The sequence below is a fragment of the Epargyreus clarus genome, unplaced genomic scaffold (assembly GCF_041222505.1).
Source record: "Epargyreus clarus isolate Ecla_fem2 unplaced genomic scaffold, WU_Ecla_fem_2.2 ptg000009l, whole genome shotgun sequence".
NCBI classification, from domain to species: Eukaryota; Metazoa; Arthropoda; class Insecta; order Lepidoptera; family Hesperiidae; genus Epargyreus; species Epargyreus clarus.
The window spans coordinates 2,429,177-2,445,030 of record NW_027332217.1 but is presented as its reverse complement, the minus strand read 5'-3'; the positions used below and the strand labels follow the sequence as shown (position 1 = coordinate 2,445,030).

Sequence of the window (15,854 nt, the reverse complement as noted above, 5' to 3'; positions counted from 1 at the left end):
TTTTAAATAAGCTAGCCAAATATTAGGTTTTATTTTGAGGAGAGAATATCTGGCTGTGGATTAGTGGATGACGTTTTTTACACTTATAGCCCGACACTAGGAAACCCTGTGACGTGGGAGCCATGGACACACACAAGGATGAATACACAAACACCCAGACCCAGAACAGATATCCAAATTAATTATTCAGATGTCTGTCTGGCCGGGAATCGAACCCGGAAACCTTTGCGCGTCAGACCGGTATGGTGACCGCTCCGCCACGCACCTCGTCATATGTATCGTCTACGAATGTAGACAAGTTAAATATTAAACATTGCGTTACTGTTTTTCCTTTTCCTTAGAATGAAAAATATTATACAGGGTACATACAATTTTCATTAATAACAAAGGTATAAGGGAATTTTAGGTAGATGGACATGAAGCATTTTCTAAATATGGTAAAACCCTGAGGCAGGCTCCATTATACTTTGACGCGAGTTACTAGAAGAGGACGGGTTTAAAGTTTCCAACCCCTGTCGGAAGTTTTCGAAACCGCCTTTAAAGCTACCGGCATGAAAATTATCCACTAGTGGTCGTCTGTCGATCGAATTCGACGTTGCTTAGTCCCTCTAAGTATTATACTGTAGTACTACGGTAGATAGTACGATAATCGATAATTGTTTCATTATAAGCAAGAGCTTTTAATGCTGCATACATAAGCTTAGAACTTGCAAACTACACCTCTACAAACTCACAAATATGTGGACGCGTCAAAAGCAATTGCGGTGAATTAAAAAACAAAGAAACATCGAACTTCAAAAGCCAAGACAAACACTTTATCCTCATGTTTGATATTGTAACAATGTAGTAAATGGATGTACACCGAAATCGTACAGATTATATCATTGAATCGAATGGAAACGCTAAAAGTGCAGTTTAACTGCATGCCACTCCTATGTACCACGTAGTAGGAGTGGCATGCAATTAAACTGCACTTTTAGATAATATAAGGATGGTTCCTTAACGCTTCACTATTATCTTACTAATATGCGCTATACCTTACCGATACATTTAAAAGGAATATGAATGGAGCTTGTAGGCGAAACCGAATAAATTGTCGTGACTCTTGCTTTCATTTACATATATGGCTACTATGGCTACTAGCAGATGTGTATCATTTACTGATTCACAAATATGCAATTATTATTAGTTAAAGATTTTAATTATTAGTTAAGATAAAGAAAAGAGATTGTAGGTGGACGTTTTCGAAATCATGAAAATTGAAAGTAGAACATATCTATCAAACATCTATACGTGCGTGAGATGATATTGATCTTTAGTTCTGTGCAGGTTTATTTTGATGTATGGCGTAAATACTTTCGATGTAAACGGATGATTTTTTTAGGATGAATTACGAATTATCATATGCGCATCTACTAATGAAGCTGACTGTACATTGTACATGTACAGTCCACCTTATAAGTAACCGATAGATAAAGCGAACCGCAAAAGTTATTGTTAAACGGAGTAGAATAAATTCTTACCTGAAGTTAGTCTTCATAAAAAAAACCCCAATAGTTGTGAAATGGAGTGGAATGTATGTTAGTATTACCTGGAGTTGATCTCGAATATAACTGTAAAAGACATATAAATAAACGCCTAGTATTAGAAGTAAAGTTGTAGCTTTTCAAAAACATTTTAAGTATACTAGTTCATTTTGCGTGGTAGGTTGGTGTAGTAGATGAGAATAAATAAAGAAATCTCTTCGTTGTTTAGATAACGTTACCACCACCACCCATTATACCTACTTATGCTACCAATAAAGAAAAGAGTCTAAGGGAAAGGAAAATATTGAAAAATGCTAGTGTTGCTCTCTATAAAGCAAGTCATTTTTTGCGCTCGAAAGTAACTACAACAGCCATACAGGATTAGATACACGTTTCAATTTTACAGAACTTAATAATGTCCGTTCATTAAATTATCTAAATCTCCTCAGGCAAAAATCATCAAAAATGTTGATCACACGCCACGAAGTCTAGAAACTTGTTTGTTTCGAAATTCGCAAATGTTCGAGATAAATAAAAACAGGCATTGGAATAACAAGAGTTCCGGTGGTCCGCCTCGGGCTAGACCGTTTGATAGTGATTGTAGAGTCCGCTCTACAATATATGGGCTCTACTGTCTATACGACTTCGCTCGCATTTTCTTAATAACCTGTTCTGGATTTGGTTTTAAAATTGATTTCTATTAAGCTTCGGTTTAGATTAATTAAGATTAGGTAGAGTCAATGTCCTGCTACAACATAACTCTACAAAAATAGTCAAATTTAAAATACTTCACAAATTGTTACAAAACCGGACTATTTGTCATTCGCATTAGCATACATCGAAATCACTAATTAACCCCTGATAGGGTTACTATTATCTGAGCTCGGCCACAGATATTAGGTTCTTTGGGGGTAGCAGCCTTGAGAACTAAGTTCAAAGAAAATGCACGATTTTTATGGTGCCTCATATAAGTGTGTCAAACATTATTTTGAAATTTTAATAGGTGTACTTGGAGCTATAACTTTGAGAAACCATGACTTATTTTACACACGTATAATGTGTCAAGTCTTCATCGTGTCTGTTTCACATAAACACTTATGTACATTTTATTATCAATTATTCACTGTCCGTGGTTCGCGCACATTTAGTTCACACTTCGCACTAAGTTACAAAACGGCGAATCATAAACTCCATAGCTCCTAGTACCTCGCGTATCGTTAAATTTCAATTTACAAACTTTCTACTTACTGTTTTATGGTAGCCTAGTATATTCCCTTTCTTCGTATCAGTGTAGGTTACTGCACGTACAATGTAGGGATTGTAGGGATGTAGGGATGTAAGGGATTCTGAAGACTAATAGGGTTCATTAACAAAATAAGGACATACGTACAATTATTTTTTATATTAATAATAGGTACCTATTGATGAAAATATATTTCTATTAATATCAAAATATTGCTCACCAATAATAATATATTGTGATTTTTTGGCGTTTATAATTTTTTCCTTTTTTTTTCTACTAAAAACATAGTTTTTGGTACTTTTGATACGTTCATTGGGAAATTGGTACGAATGCATTTTTCCATTTTTTGCTTACTATTATTTCGATCTTTTTTATTTAGTTAGTTCATATTAATAAAATAATTGTAATACATTACATTAGATCAAAAAAGATAATGTATAAATGAAAACACACATGATATAAAAATAAATCCAACTTACAAGAGACCTAAAAACCCAGTTTAAAGAATTAAAAAATGTCATTGACTTGTACTTTGTACTTGTTGTGCAAACCAGTAGCCGAGGCGCCACTGTACCGTGGGCGTTAAGTTATGAAGCGGAATACTTGTACTGCTTGCCCTCGACCATTTTTCTGTTTCTCAATTTATACTGGTGTATTTCGTGGTTTTACTCCTGAAAAAAAAATAGAATATAGGAGTAGCAGACTAGCATGAAGTCCACTTGATGGTAAGTGGCTACTGCCGCCCATGGACAACTGTAATCAATGCCAGACAGGATAAGATATTCCTACCTGAGGTCCACCACAGATGCGTCGCTACCCCTGAGGACTAAGCTGGACCGCCTCGGAAAAGTATGCCTCCCTTACCACACCACTTAAACCAGACCACGGCAGCGCTTAACACTGCTGTCACAAGGCAAAAATAGGTGAAGCGGTCGTGCCGCCGAAGTCGAACTACAATGGGTTCTACCACCTTCAAAATATGTACAGCTTTTGGATTGCTTCTCGGTTTTACACGATTACGGAGATTTTTGTTTCTTTAGCACGTCCTGCAGCCTAACAGCTTAACTGATTTTGGCATATAAGATTTCGTTGAATTCATATAAATTGTAAAAGTGCAATCCATTAAAACCAGATGGTAAAGTCGCTGTTTTGCCACAAAATACTGTTATAAGTACCATAAATAAGTTTAGAACCTTATATAAAGTTGACCGCAAATACAAAGTTACTTTTGATATCAGACTTACTTATTAAATTTTACACTACAAACAATATTACAATTATTAAGTATTTTCTTTTTGGTCAATGGAATTAAATATAAAGAAACGTCCTTGGCAAACACACAATATTGTTATTCAAAACTTTGTTCAATGTTACACACGAAATTTTATTAAAGTTACATAAAAACACAGCTACTTCGTGCCAATAACAATGCCCTCGTAAATTGTCCAAAATCGTGTTATTATCGTTACATTTTTTTGTTTTTATTACCTTGAAAATGTGTTCTGTAAAAAGCAAATTGTTTTAAATGGCAAATAAATAACAAAATAATGCAAATAAATTGTTTTTGGGACAAGAATTTGTTATTGGATTGGTTAAGTAAATGCATTGTTTGTTTTTTTTTCAATCGCCAATATTTACTGTTACGTAAATATATAAATTGCTTATTTATACGTTCAATTTTTAACCGACTGGTTTGTCGCTTTTGTTTATTATTGTGAAATTATTATGTAAATAATCTTTATTTAACTTAATAAATCTTTGAAATATTCTTAAAATTACAGAAGGTTAAGCAAATAGTCAGATAGATATAGCTCATAAAATACACAAAATGTGAGTTCGGCAACTTTGTACTTTGTACCTTAATTTTGAAAAAAAAAAACAATATATTACCTGTCACACTTATCTAGTACACTACATCTGTACTTTGAAGTATTTCAAGGATTACTCATTTTGGAGACAGTCCAACCAAAACATGCGTCAATGTTGTCTAATATTTACTATTACACCGTTCCTTGTGCCCTGTTTGTCCAGGTGAGGAGTTTCCATTACGGACAATGTTTGGACAACCGGTTAACGGCGAATGAGACGTGATCATCATTCGATCTGTAGTTATAACTTATTATGTAGGTGAAATATATTTGTTTAGGGTGTTTAACATCTCTATATCGATATAATATTCGGTGTTAAAATATTTTTGATGTAATCACATTCTATTCGTATTCGTTCTATGCGTATTCATAATTATGTATCTATATTTAGAATACGCTTTGACAAAATAAAAATCGTTCCACGATCTACTGTAATGACTTGATAAGGAATATAACAGGAAATCTCTTGTTTCACAGGGCTCAGAGCATTAGAATATTTACATGTGAGCTTCCAATATTTATGAGTTACTTTGTACTTGATTTTCTTGAAATATACGTCCTTACACCTCATCAATTATTCCACTTCACTACTAAAGTCAGTTGTCATAATAAAAGTCACATGAAAGTTAATTGCTTAAGTATACGCACAGCTTAATTCTTGTATCCGTACGAAAAGTACAAGATTATAATATAACCACAGCGAACTCTTCACATGCAGTTCACATAATTCTCGTATATACACAAACAATGCAAACGTAGAAACAATACTTACTAAGTTACTAACTTGCAGTTAATCCCCAAGCTCACATTCACTTAGTCGCATCGAGATCAGTGCCGAGCGCTTCCCAAACCAGGTCAACACTTGCACACGAGCAAACATTGTAGATTAACACCATTCCTCGTCACGATGCCATCAAGGCGAGCGAGCACGAGTTACTCTAAAGTTGTCTTAAAATCATAACGAGAAACGTTGGTTCTTTTGACTTCTTGCAATTTACAAAGTTTTATCTTGCCTGTTGAACTCGCTCTGTTTCTTTCAATGATTCCTTCCTTCGTTATTTTTTCTTTTTTTTTCGCGAAATGCCTCCTTTCCTTTATCCCTCATATTTACTTCGCTCTACTCTTCACTCTCTCCCTCTTAATTTATTTCATTCATGTCATTATTTGTCGTGCTTATTCTGCCCCAATCACTAAAGTCGTTCTTCCCTTTACCTATTACATCTTGTTGTTGGTCTCATATCTCCCAGTCCGTCGTTACTTATTTCTTTCCTGTTATATATTATTTAAACATTTCTGTCTATATAATTATTTTCTGCTTTTCCCTCTTATTTATTCTTTGTCTTTTTTATTTATTTTTTTGTGCTGTTTGATATAATTTTAACTTCTCTAAAATCCATCCACACCTTTCATGTACCTACATCAAAAGGTTAAACACGGTTACCTCTCTAAACAACCAAAGACATAACCAAAAGAATGTACGAGTATCAAAGGAACCAATATGACCAAATTGGTCGAACCCAAAAAAGCATCAAAGAATTCTCATGTGTACCTGTCTGTTTATTTTGTGTTGATGATTTAGGACTCATAAATCGGACCTAGTGAGTCCTTATACATTTCTTACCTTACAATAAAATTATTAGCATTAAGTCCGTTTGATAAAATGTCGTTTAAATCAAAATTATGATCGTGTGATTCGTTCGTTCGGTCGGTTATTTTTGGCTTTGTGTGAGATTATTTATGCTCTGTACTTTCGGCCTGTTGTTTAATAATCGTTTTGTTGTTTCAGGTAAGTGAACACCGGTGACAAATTTGGGAGGGATTTGGAATACTGCTCCGCTGGTGCGAGGGTTGGTATTGTACTGCATTTAAACAATTTTATTGAATTCATAGAAAGAGAAAAGAGAAATTAAATGTCGAACTAAGTTTTGCCACCTAAGTACGTACTCTTTATTTTTTACGAGTTCACATGTCATCACATCGACAATTTAGTGATTTACAAACATTTTTTTTAAATTAAATTTGTCCATTCACAAATCAAGCGCAAATTGCCTAACTTATTTGGTTGGATATTTTATACTTTCAAAAAATATAATCACATTGAACGTACAAGTTCGGATCAATGAGACTTAAGGCTCAGCTGTTTGTTTGTAGTACGCGCTGTCACACATGTCGATCAACATAAACCGGGCTTTCAAATCAAGTATGTATATTATTATGTAAAATAATAAATTAAAAATTTAATACCACAGAGCGGATAGGCTATCTCGCTTATGCGAGATTGTGAACAAACCTAGTAGAAAATTATAAAAAAATAAACATGTATTCAGTTGCATATAATTGGCTTCAAAGGCTTACAAAGATCTGTTGACAATCATTTTTCTTAATAAGGTAGTGATAAAAATAGCGATTTTCTAACAAACCTAGATCTCCTTACTGCCTTAATATGACGATACGGGAAGCAGTACATTATCTCAAATGGCTTCAAACCCAGTTTATTGGGTCCTTATTAGGTGTGAAGTTGTTGGTGTTAATATGCAAAACCGGTTGGAGTGATTGGCGTTGTGGCACTGATATTATCGTTAGCTCCGTTCTAGATTCGATTCCGGGTTTACACAAAATTATTTTCAAATTTTGAGATCGAAACTGTTTTGTTAATATTTATAGTTATTATAAAAATGCATTTTATCTGGAGGCACGGCAGTGCCTCCGCCAAGTCGAGCCAAAGCCAAAAAAAGCGGCACGGCCGTAGCATACTTTTCTCGAAGCAATTCGGCCCATTTTCGACCCCCTGTAACTTCGTTGCATATGAAGCTAGAAGCTTGAATTTTCAGGAGCCAAGCAAGCATTGTGTAGACACGGTATATTTCAAATTTCATTAAATTTGAACCAGTAGTTTAAGAATTACAAGTAGTCAAAGTTCGTAATTTTGTCACTCACTCACTGACTGACTGACCGATCATCAAAACTTTAAGGCACTTCTAGCAGACATAGAAGGTTGAAATTGAGAATACAATTAGTGTTTAGTATATAACTCATGGGAAAACTAAAATATTTTGCAATTTCTGTCCAGTTATCTAGATACACCAACTACATTAAATAACTTTGTATCCTATATAAGTTATATAGGATGACAAAGTTACATTTGCCGTTAATGAATCTGTGTTTCTGTCCGCGAAATGTAAGAGTAGTAGGGGAGCCGATGATGTTAAATGGGTAGAAACTCGAGCGCCGATAGGTCCTATACGATTGTGTAGATTACACGTTAGAGTGAAGAAAAGGTTGTGTGATATTTTTCGATTCACCGTGGGAATAGTGTCTAGATGATTCGAAAGATGTTAAAAGCAGAGTCAGACATACTCAAGGCGCGGCAGGTTAGTGATAGAGTATATATCTCTGATGCCGGAAATATGTTTATCTGCTGGTTTGGGATAGTCATACGAGAGGTAAAAATGGAAAAAAAAGTAACCAGCGCATTAGATTTTCAAAGGGGATATGAAGCTACCTCAGATGAGTCGCCCATTCGAAAAACTGACGATTCGATTCGAAAGACTGTCAGTGACTCTTCGAAGATTATTATACAGGATAAGATTATTATACAGGAAATTCCAACTGATGTTTTACTTATCATAACCCTTCATCTGACGATTTAGTGGAGGGGTTTTCTATACTGACGATTTGAAAAAAAAATAGAATGAGAATGTATGAAGAATAATGTATTTTCCATAAAATTTGCCTTTTCCTTTAGTTTGTTATACACCATTACTTTCCAGGGATCCAAGCTAATAAATGGCGCTATCAGATAGTGCATATTTTCTAGCATTATTTCCTTTATATTAAAAAAATTACCGCACTCGAGTATGTCCAGGTATAGATTTTTTTGCAACCTTATTACTCCCTAACGCCGCCCTCAAATCATCAGATTATAAATTTATTGTTTTCAGAATGTAATTAAGCTACTATAGATAATACATTTTTTTATTAATAGTCTGATGGACTTCCCTGGTTGAACCCCCCAAATGGATAGTTTAAGATACTCTATAGGATGTAAGGTATCTCCCATATCTTAATCTGCCGCGTTCGAGTCACTCTCGAAATCCCGTCTTGGGCTCCCCTACTATTATAGGCGACGTCAATTGTTTTTATTCTCGAGACAAAAGACGTTTTCAATTCCAACTTCAATTTAAATTCAATTCAAATAATGGGTGAAGTGCGAATCGAACTCGTACACTGAGGGTTCCGTACCACAAAAACATTTGTTTATTTTATTTTTATTTTTACTAATTGATATTATAGCAGCCATATAATGCATTGTGAACATTTCAACTGTAACATCTATTACGGTTCAATAGATAAAATGAAAAACGCCAAAAAATAGCAGGTCCTTATATATTTGTCCCTGTAGTTCCTGGACTAAAAAAGGGCTTCGATATCCCGTGCCTGTCGTAAAAAGCGACTAAAAGGGGGCTTCCGGAGTTGGGAGTGGCAAGAGGGAGCTCGAACCGTCCAATAAGTGTCCGCGGGAAGGACGGCGGTATGTGTAGTCGCATACCGTCGTGAACAAAGTGTTTGAAGGTGATAGAACCCTTTGTGGTTCGACTCCGGTGGCACCAACGCCACACCTATTTCTACCTAATAACAGCAGTGTTAGGAGTTGCTGTGTTCCGGTTGAAGGGTGTGGTAAGGGAGACAGACTTTTCCGAGGCGTTTCAGCTTAGTCCTCAGGGGTAGCGGCGCATCCGTGGCCGACCTCAGGTAGGAATATTTTATCTTATCTGGGGTTGATTACAGATGTCCATGGGCGGCAGTAGCCACTTACCATCAGGTGGACTGCATGCTCGTCTGCTACTCTTACATTATAAAAAAAAAAAAAACACCGGATAGTTTAGGAGGAGCGAAAACTGTTCTCCCAACGCAGAGCTCGATCGAGGCATCGCGCTTAGAGGACTTCGGTTGCGTTCAGTCGGAGATCCCGGAGTTCTCCGACAAACGTTGAGGACGGCCACCGAAGGATTTTAGTGCGGCTAAAGTCCCACATAACCCGGCGTCACTCCCACGTCGTTGAGTACCTTTTGAAGGTTTCCTCCTCTTCATAAAGAAAAAGAAGGTCTTTGTATGGCAACTCTCCTTTATTTGAAAGTTTTTCTTTTTACTTTTATTACTTGTTGTTAAAGCGGCCACCATTATAAATATGCCGTAAAAAAATTTAAGTTTCTATCTATTAAGGATCCAGAAATAGAGCTCTATGTCAGACAGACAAACGGACAGCTTAGAAATAGGGTTCCGTTTTTACTCTTTGGGTATGGAACCCTAAAAAGTTATATAATATCAAAAACATTCCGAATTTCTGACAAATGTCATAAGAAGAAAACTAGATGTTACGGCTAATGTGCCTAAATCAGTTAAAACGCAGATTAGCTTGTCCATTACCTAAAGTACAAAACGAAGATTGTATCAATTTTTACCCCTTGACGTCGACCCATGCATGCTATGATGCGTCGTCGTGTCATGAATTTACGACAAACTTTGTATATTTTCACGAAACAATATCGCTTTGCGGCACGATGTCGCTATGTATCACACTACGTCGTCGTGTCGTAAAAAGGCATGTGTTTTAGTCCTAAGAACAAGTCTGAAAAGATGTTTCAAATTTTAACTACATAGTTAATCTGCATATTTTCTAGCTAATCTTAAGACTGCCTAGTTAATGTGTATGCTAACGTATTCTACAATCTAACGGCAACATACACAAAATACAATAACTGTCGTGAGGTAAAGCAACTGTCACCGTATTATAAAATAATAATAAGTTTGTTTCCAAGGAAACAAGTGTTTAGGCAAATTTCGGCCTTATTGCGCATAAATAAATGTCTATGAAAATAAGCTTACATATAAAAATTTACAATGTTCACAATGGAAAATCCCTAATAACTTCTAAAAGGATTACCCTAATTACACAATTCCTTTTGCCCTATCCGTTTTAGACCTAAACCTACCAAATGGCATTAAAGACAAACCAATATATATACGAACAAAAAATCATGTTTTCAACTTACGTAATATTAGGTACCTAACATTTCAACGCAATATTACAAAAATTTAGTTATATTCATTTCAAGTGATTCGAAATAGGAAACTGTTATATAAATCGAGCTTAGATAGCCACTTTATAACATATTCTTGCCATGATCACCAAAAATATCAGCTCCTAGTGGCTTGATAATTGATAGCTATAAAAAAAACGAAAATCCACAGTTTAATGTTGAATTTAAACAACCGTCCATTGCACAATTAGGGTATTTTTTTGCTCCATTGCTTGCACAAAACAGTTACAAATGCGTGTAAAAATGAACTGACGAGTCGAGTCGAGTCCCCCCGAGATAACTAGTCGGTAAGTGGTGTCTATGTGTGCGTTACTCCAGCCCACTTTGTATGAAGATTGACTTCTGTTAGTTTTTATTTTGTGGTAATACCTACCCGGAAAAAACGTGGAAACTATTATAAGAAACCTTTTTAATATAAATTATTTGTAATCTATAATAGCTATATATAAAATTATATTGTACGGTGAGTTAAGTTTTAAATAGAAGTGAATAAAAATATAGTCTAGCTGAAAATATGTATTATTAATATACTCTGCAAATAATAATTCTAAAAATAACTACAGTTGAATGCAAAAGACAAATGCAGACTAATAATTTTAGTATGAATTTGTTAGCGGTGAGTAAACTTATTGAAAAAGGATTTACTGTTAATTTCTTGAAAAACGGTTGCACTATTAGTAACTCTATGGATAACATCATCGCAACTGGCCACAACGTACATGGTATATATAAATTTAAACAATTTGTCAAATCACCGATATGATATTTGACAATGTCAAATAAATATTGGCATAGAAGACTAGCCCATATTAATCCGGAATATAAGAATATTATGACCGGGCTTGATGATGTGAACATTACGACGGATATGACGACTAGTAAGAAACCATTTCCAAACCTCTGAACGCGAACGAACGATATACTGGAGATCGTACATACAGATTCATGTGGTCCCATGGAAGCTACTTCACTCAACGGTTCAAGGTACATGTTATTATTTATCGACTATTATTCACGAATGACACATGTTTATTTTCTCAAATATAAGAGTGAGTATTTACGAAATTTCAAAAATATAAAGTGTTGAAATGGGAACTAGCAAGTCGAACAAATGTAGGTATGAGATCAGATGGATGAACGAAATTTTGTAATAGAGCTTTCAATATTTTCTTATCAACAAATGGAATTCTACATCAGAAGGCGATGCTATATACCCCTAAACAAATTGTTGTGGTTGAAACAGCTAACAGAACTATTATTGTAAATGCGAGAAGTTTAAAACGAATGTTATCATTATTAAATAAACATTTCATTTAATTTCATTTCAGAAGTCAGAAGTATATTATAAATTGAACCGAATTTGAGCAAGAGCAGTAAATACTGTGGTTTATATAAAAAACCGGAGTCCGACGAAGTCAGTGAAAGATTACCAATGATTTTTGTCGGATATTCAGAAGAAAGTAAGGGATGTCGATTATTTAATACGAAGACACGTTAAATCACTATAAATAAATAAATAAATAAATCACAATCAGTAGAGATGTTTTTTCCTGAGGACAATGGGAATAATTTCAGTTGTCAAAATAGTAACTTTTTTTGATTTAATTTATTGTCATGTTCGAATGAAAGTGATGATGAATGGCAAGATTATTTACATAACTACAAAGACTAACTACAAAAATTTAATTGGCTTTAAAAAATCTGTTGTTGAGATTCAACTAGTAGAAGGTACCGGAAAGGAAAAGAGTAGAAATATCTACAAAAAGGAATGAGATGCCATCAAAAACAATGCTTGTAAAAAGATCCAAGTCTCGCCATTCAGTTCTTCTACCGTAAAAAGTTTTGAGATCTATGTAAAACCAAGCCGGTAAATGTATGCAGTCCCTACTTAAGGGACCTTCTGTCTTAAGGTATTATCTCACTATCTAACCTAACAACATCTCATGGGACCATACCAATATTAAAAATCTTTTATGTTCTAAATAAATCGACGTGGCAATCGTACTAATGTTACCTGTGTGATGCGATATGATAAGATGAAAACACAATGTGACTTGCAGTACGATTGCCACGTTAATTTATTTAGAACATAAAAGATTTTTAATATTGGTATGGTCCCATGAGATGTTGTTAGGTTAGATAGTGAGATAATACCTTAAGACAGAAGGTCCCTTAAGTAGGGACTGCATACATTTACCGGCTTGGTTTTACATAGATCTCAAAACTTTTTACGGTAGAAGAACTGAATGGCGAGACTTGGATCTTTTTACAAGCATTGTTTTTGATGGCATATACTTATTTCTTACGAATAAGAATAAAATATTTTAAACTTTACAATTATGTGAAAATAAAAATTCACGTTTATGTTAGATGATGTCACAAATTAAGATGTTATATCATTACAAGCTGAGCCGGCAAACGTTGTATTGCCATATAAATAAAAAAATGTTAAGGGTGAACAACCCTTATTAGACCAGGGTCGATAATTTTTGAAACCAAAAAAAATTACAATAGAATGAAACCCATTGGAAAAGGAGGGGAATATGATCAAAATGAAAGGAAAAATAAATTACGGTCGATCCGAGTTCGGGAAGTGGGAGGGGGTGAGTTTTTAAGGGTAAAAAATGGTTTATCTTGATTTCCGGCTAAACTACACGTCCTATGCGAAAAAGTTCAATGGCAAAGTTGTAGGTAATAAAAAGATCTACAACTTTTGTATTTGCAATTTTTTCACATAACCTCAAAAGGACAATGCCCATGAAAGTATGAACCGCCGTCCAGAGTTGCATCAAATTGAAACTTGTTGTGGACGATGTATAATTAACCAAATACTACGACCAATAATTATTTTTTAGATCAGCACCCGGGTTCTGAAGTTATTTACCGAAATGTTACATAACCTCAAAATCGAAAATATCCGACGATAGATTGATGGTCGGTTTTAACTGAGAGTAGGTACCTATAATGTAGTTCGATTAACATATTCCATTTACTTTTAAAGGTAGTAGGTAAAAAAACCTAAAATAATCCTAAAAACCCAAAATAATGAATTCCGAGTATAACATACTGCCATTTTAATTTTTAAGAACAACAATCAACATTTCGTCTTATTTTATCTTAAATGTAACCCCCTTGTTCAAAGAACCTATTCTGATCGAGAAACTATGTAAAAAAATCAAAAAATAATATTAATATTACTTTCATTTTGATGCATGAGAAAAATCATCAGTCAAAACACTAATAGATCTTATTGATTTCCGAGTATAAAATTCCGCCATTTTAATTTTTAAGAAAAACAATCAACATTTCGTCTTATTATATCTTAAATGGAATTCCCTGTTCAAAGAAACTATTCTGATCGACAAATTATGTAAAAAAATCAAAAAATAATTTTAATATTACTTTTATTTTGACGCATGAGAAAAATCAGTACCAAGAATGGGCATTCTCCTTTGGGTGAAAAATTCAAAAAACCAAGTTTTTGGTTTTTTATTTATATCTTATTCAAAAAAAAATTTTTCTTTACGAAATTTGGTGAAAACTTACCTTATTATGTCCCAAATACACTGTAATTTATTTGATTAAAAATATTTATTTTTTCGCCTTATTTTCACTTAATATTAAAAAAGCACCCTAATTTTCAATCGAAAATTCTGACGTCAAAATATCAGCTTTTTTCAAAAAGTTTGGGGGCTTTTTGTTCGTTGAAATATCTACTTTCTGATGGTGTAAAAAAAATATACATTACTATAGGAAATGTTCTCAGAAAATGCAAAAAATTGAAAAAAACCCAATTGTATTTATTGTCGATTCTCTTCTTGCTAGACTCCACTATAACGATTCAAAGCTGATTTTTTTTATTTCATACACTTGCTTGTCATCTGACTAATTGCAGATTATACAAACAGATCCATCCATACTGATAATCTGAAAAAACAAAATTAAATTAATAATGCCTTCAAAGTTTTATCATGAGTATAACTAAATTTGTTTGTATAAAATAAACGAAATTACTATTTTTTATTCTTGTACTAAAATATCATTCAATTTTAATTTTTTAGGTTATGTTATGTTAAACATACTATTTATGAAAGAAAATATTACTTATTTTATTTTAAAGTTGATTAATATAGATTAAAATACAGATTGTATTTACCTTGCTATGTAGATTCCAAACGATTTTTTGAATAAAGTAAATTTCTCACAATTCACTTAGAGTAACTGAGCCTGCACGTGTATTTTTAAAAACGATGTTGTACACTGCTCTGTATCTCGAATACTGGCTAACGGTTTTTACAGCTGCTACGAAATAGCAGGTATGTAGTAAGGCCCAGACCCTCCTAGGTCCGTCCCCACTTCTCTATGAAATAACTTACAATGGGCTAAAATTTACCGAAGGTCACTCAGGTATATAAATTATCTTAAAACAGCAGTAAATAGACATCTACAAATATTATTTAAATAAGATTCTACAACTTTTTCAAAATATTGTAGATGTCTTATTAAATATTAACTTTATTAACTTATTTGTTTGTTAATTATTGAAGTATATTTTAATTTGCAACTTTTTCATTTATCAATAAAACATGAAATCTTACGTTTTTTGAGTAATTAAAGTGTAAATTTTAATAAATACCTCAAAATTGTACATAATGATATAAATTTTTTTTTCGAATTTGGGTTTTTTTCAATTTTTTGCATTTTCTGAGAACATTTCCTATAGTTATGTATATTTTTTTACACCATCAGAAAGTAGATATTTCAACGAACAAAAAGCCCCCAAACTTTTTTAAAAAAGATGATATTTTGACGTCAGAATTTTCGATTGAAAATTAGGATGCTTTTTTGATATTAAGTGAAAATAAGGCGAAAAAATAAATATTTTTAATCAAATAAATTACAGTGTATTTGGGACATAATAAGGTAAGTTTTCACCAAATTTCGTATAAAATAAATTTTTTTTGAAAAAGATATAAATAAAAAACCAAAAACTTGGTTTTTTGAATTTTTCACCCAAATTTTGAGGTTATGTGAAAAAATTGCAAATACAAAAGTTGTAGATCTTTTTATTACCTACAACTTTGCCATTGAACTTTTTCACATAGGACGTGTAGAT

The 15,854-nt window shown here is 33.5% G+C and overlaps 1 protein-coding gene and 1 long non-coding RNA gene across 5 annotated transcripts in view; one reads left to right on the top strand and one right to left on the bottom strand.

Moving 5' to 3' along the window:
* rols (zinc-RING finger and ankyrin repeat domain-containing protein rolling pebbles) overlaps positions 1–15,854 on the top strand; it is a 218,870-nt gene that overhangs the window by 117,534 nt on the left and 85,482 nt on the right. The window lies entirely within an intron of this gene.
* LOC140744758 (uncharacterized) lies at positions 14,524–15,495 on the bottom strand. Its single transcript, XR_012102583.1, has 2 exons — positions 14,895–15,495; positions 14,524–14,665 (listed from the first exon to the last, which is right to left on the bottom strand). It is a non-coding gene; the product is annotated as an uncharacterized LOC140744758 (long non-coding RNA).